The following is a 5000-nucleotide window of genomic DNA, read 5'->3' as shown; positions in this document are numbered from 1 at the left end:
CATTAATGAGATAAAGAGTTTATTTCAAAGTGTCGAATTACTCGAACCCAGCAGCAACAATTGCAACAGCTGCTACTGTGTCCTGAGAATCACAAAACACAGTTGTATTTTTTTAAATCTCACTTTGGCCAGCAAACTTTTACTTTAAAAATCAATCGATTAAGACAATCCCAGTGTCATCAAAACGCAGACCTTACAACTACTAAGAAACAATCGTAAAAAATACGAAGTTTTGGCTTCAGTAGCAAAAAAAAAAAAAACAAACAAACTAAAACATTTTTGATTAAAGAAAATATGTGAAAAAGAACACTTAAAATTTTTTTTTAAAAATTGAGCTTTATATAGCGCAATATCCACTAAAATGTGCTCAAAGCGCTTTACAAGGGGTCCCTGGTCAACAGTAACATAAACATGTAGGACGGGACATTGCGCCTGTTAGGCGATATTACAATTTTTCGGACAAAGACAAAGCTGTTAACGGCCATTTACTCATTTTACACCTGAGTACAGTGAGAGAATGTGAGTAAAGAGCCTTTTCCAAGGACTCAACTATGCGTCGAGCGCTAGGCTCGAACCCAGGACCTTCTGATCCGAAAGCGAGTATCATACCACTAGACCACATAGCCGCACTTTGGTGCCACAAAGGGCAAAAAAAGGGTAAAAAAAAAAAAAATTAAAGTTAATTATAGTGACTTCTATTTCTTCCCTCTAAAAACTACGAATTTTTAACAATTCAAGTGGGCAGGTCTGAAAGAGGGAAATCTGTCACTTCTTCGAAACTTCAACATTGAGATTCTTTTAACTAGAAGAAGTTCCATTTTCAATAGATCGATTTTTTAAGTAATTCTTTTTCTAGCCAAAATTGAAAAAAACAAAATAAAAACAAACCAAAACACAAAACAAATGAACTAAAATCAAATCGTTTTGTTAGTACAAGGAATTATAACGGAAGTATTGGAAATGAAAATAAATACTAGTGAACACACGGACCACGCCTCTGGGTTCTTCCCGTCAACACGGTTGTATTTTATCATTTAATCATTTAATCTCTATACTGTCCCATTAATCCAAATGTTTTCACTCCAAAGAAGAAAGGAAAAAATCAATTGAACACACGTGGGTGGAAGAAATAAATGTAAAAGGTAAATAATGTAGAGTTCAAAGTTTAAAAAACCAAAAATAAAAAAACCCCAAAAAACAAAATTAACAAGAAAAAATCCGCTGCCACAAAGAACACAAATAATTGTAAGTCCAAATCCCAGAATTTTGCTTAAGATGACGTCAAATAAGTTGTTGTTTTCTCTATGAGTCAAAGACCACTCGCCTCAATCAGGTAATATGTCACAGCTACCTATCTAGATGTCAAAAAAAGCAAGTTAGAAGAACAAAGAAAAATCCAAAATTTGAATTTTAGATTTTTGCACGTAGAAAACTGTCTATACCATCACCTAAATAATGCAATATAAATTATAAACCGAAATCTCAATTATTTTTTTTGGGGGGAATAATAAATTCAATTTTCAGCATCTAAATCATTCAGACACAATATTGTTTGAGGCGATTGGTCATAATAATAATAATATAAATACTATATCAAAAGCAACAGTTAGTACTGAAGACATCACCAGAATGTTCCATGGAATGAATGCTAGTGGGCACGGCGGTGACAACTAACTCTGACTATTATTATATTAGATGTATTGAAGTCTAACATCGTTATTTGGTGATTTTAATATCATTTGACAGTGTACACATGCAAACCTAGATACGTCATAGAATTGTTGTTTAACTCTTTCACTGCAAGGATGGGTTTCTGTGTCAAATTAATTCTAACTTTCAAGGATTTTCCCCCTTCAAAATCAGACCTTTTATATAATGCAATAAACGTTTTGTATTTAAAGCACTTAGCCAACAGTAAAACATAAATAAATTGAGCTTTATATAGCGCAATATCCACTAAATGTGCTCAGGGCGCTTTACAAGGGGTCCCTGGTCAACAGCAACATTTAACATGTAGGACGGAACATGACGCCTGTTAGGCGATATTATAAATTTTTAGGACAAAGACAACGCTGTTAACGGCCAGGTACTCATTTTACACCTTTTAACAGCGTTGTCCCAGTCCGAAAAATTGTAATATTATTATCAACTAACAGGCGTCATTTCTTGTTCTATATATTAAGTGTTGCTGTTGGCTTGAGACCCCTTGTAAAACGTTTTGAGCATTTAGTGGATAAAGAGAAGATTTTCACCAAGAGAACCGAAGCTCAATTCGAATCACTGTTACTGCTCTCTTTGAAAAAATGGTAATATCTAATGCCCGATTCTAAATCGAATTCCGCATGTAATGGTTTAAATGTAAAACAAAACAAAACAAAACAAAACAAAACAAAACAAAACAAAACAAAAACCCATCGTATTCTTAACGTGTTGCATCCTCAAGTATGGGGATGAAGAAGAAGATGATAATAATGATGATGATGATGATGATGATGATGATAAGATGACATAATCGTGTTAGTTAGTGTTAGAAAGAAATATTGCAAGTCACGCAATGCAAGACGGTAAACATGATGGCAAGGGTTGTCTGACATTATTATGATTCTCTCCCTTAGTAGATTCTTACATTGCTTTTTACTTTATTTAGATTTTATAAGAACATCTTCACGTCCTTCATCGATTCCTGTTCGTGAACGTTCAACATCGATGTCAACATCCTTGACGTAATGTTGTTTTTTTTTTCTTTTTCTTTTTTTTTCATCTCTCTCTCTCTCTCTCTCTCTCTCTCTCTCTCTCTCTCTCTCTCTCTCTCTCTCTCTCTCTCTCTCTTTCTCTCGTACACGTTTCCCTCTTCCTCCTCATCTAACTCTGCTTCTACAACAACAACAACAACAACAACAACAACTACTACTACTACTACTACTACTACTACTACTACTACTACTACTACTACTACTACTACTACTACTACTACTACTACTACTACACGTTTCCCTCTTCCTCCTCATCTAACTCTGCTTCTACAACAACAACAACAACAACAACAACAACAACAACTACTACTACTACTACTACTACTACTACTACTACTACTACTACTACTACTACTACTACTACTACACGTTTCCCTCTTCCTCCTCATCTAACTCTGCTTCTACAACAACAACAACAACAACAACTACTACTACTACTACTACTACTACTACTACTACTACTACTACTACTACTACTACTACTACTACTACTACTACTACTACTACTACTATTATTACTACTACCACTCCTTTCTCCCTTCCTCCTCACATCCTTTCACATACACACAAATACACACAAGCACACACGCACACATACGCACATATTATCTCTCTGTCTCATTCTCCCACCTTGCTCTCTCTCTCTCTCCCTCTCTCTCTCTCTCTCTCTCTCTCTCTCCCTCTCTCTCTCTCTCTCTCTCTCTCTCTCTCTCTCCCTCTCTCTCTCTCTCTCTCTCTCTCTCTCTCTCTCTCTCCCTCTCTCCATTCACATCCCTCCCAACTTCTATTCATCAACTTTTCCCTCTCCTCTATCTATTAGATCTCAGTCTTGATTGCATAGTTGGGAAAATCTAACGTTTTACAATCAGCGGCGGTTCGTCAATAAATTACCCTAGTGGAAAATGGGAGTTCGTACTCAACCTAATCATTTCGGTGTCCAGCGAATCCTTCTCAAATTATTATTATTATTTTTTTTTTCAAAAATCAATCGTGCACTAAGTTAATATTGAATGGCATACTATTGAGTGGTGGCGCTGGTGGTGGAGGTTGTAGTGGTAGTAGTAGTAGTAGTAGTAGTAGTAGTAGTAGTAGTAGTAGTAGTAGTAGTAGTAGTAGTAGTAGTAGAAGGAATAGTAGTAGTAGTAGTTGTAGTAGTAGTAGTAGTAGTAGTAGTAGTAGTAGTAGTAGTAGTAGTAGTACGTGTAGTAGTAGTAGTAGTAGTAGTAGTAGTAGTAGTAGTAGTAGTAGTAGTAGTAGTAGTAATAGTAATAGTGGTAGTGGTAGTAGTAGTAGCAGTAGTAGTAGTAGTAGTTGTAGTAGTAGTAGTAGTAGTAGTAGTAGTAGTAGTAGTAGTAGTAGTAATAGTAATAGTGGTAGTGGTAGTAGTAGTAGCAGTAGTAGTAGTAGTTGTAGTAGTAGTAGTAGTAGTAGTAGTAGTAGTAGTAGTTGGAGTTGTAGTAATACACAGTCTTGCTGGGAAACATACTAATTATAAATGACGTTGAACAGTGCTTCTTTATTCAAAATCTGTTGGATTACAAAGCATTTCAAATCTAATCCTTTACAAATCTTTTAACATTTAAATATCAGACGAAAGAAGAAAACAAAAAGAAACAAAGAATAAAGGAAACAAAAAATAAACAAAAGCAAAATAAAAGGAAAAAAAAAACAGATCCCCCTCTGCGAAAAAAAGACCCATTAAAAAAGAAATAAATTTAAAAAAAAGGTATTATCTCTAAATAAACATTTTCATAGAATGCAAAAATCTTAAACGGAGTTTCTGAATGAAGTAAATCGGCGAAGGACATAGATAATAATAATAATAAAAAAAGTAGTGCAACTTATTATCTAAATTCAAAGTTAATGAGCGGGGTAATGAATTGATTTTCCTCCTTTAAAAAGGAGTTTTTCTCATCTAAGAGCTTTATTCGTCAGAAAAACAACCCGTGGCATTTCTACGTGACTGCTGCATTCCGACAAAATGCCTTTTTTTTTTGCCAATTTGGCCAGAAAACTATTACTTCAAATATCGATCTATCAAAGCGACCTCTATATTTGTAAAAAAGTCTCAAAGATAAGACTTTAAAGAAATCTCAGAATAGAGACTGTTTTTTAAACATGTTTTGGGTGATTTTAATTGACCAATATTCGAAACGAAAGTTCTCTAGCCCATTTTTCAACAAAAAAAAAAATGGGCTTTGTTAGTGTCAGGCGTATAATTCTCATAAATCTACGTTCTGATTACGA

The 5000-nt window shown here is 34.6% G+C and overlaps 1 protein-coding gene across 13 annotated transcripts in view; it reads right to left on the bottom strand.

Annotated features, from left to right (window-relative positions):
* The window catches only part of LOC144968984 (RNA-binding protein Musashi homolog 2-like), a 361376-nt gene that overhangs the window by 152447 nt on the left and 203929 nt on the right, over positions 1–5000 (bottom strand). The window lies entirely within an intron of this gene.

Source organism: Berghia stephanieae, chromosome 3, assembly GCF_034508935.2.
Source record: "Berghia stephanieae isolate SIO BIC M18660-M18661 chromosome 3, UCSD_Bste_1.3, whole genome shotgun sequence".
Lineage (NCBI taxonomy): Eukaryota > Metazoa > Mollusca > Gastropoda > Nudibranchia > Aeolidiidae > Berghia > Berghia stephanieae.
The sequence above is the reverse complement of the archived record's forward strand: the minus strand, read 5'-3'. Positions and strand labels throughout refer to the sequence as shown.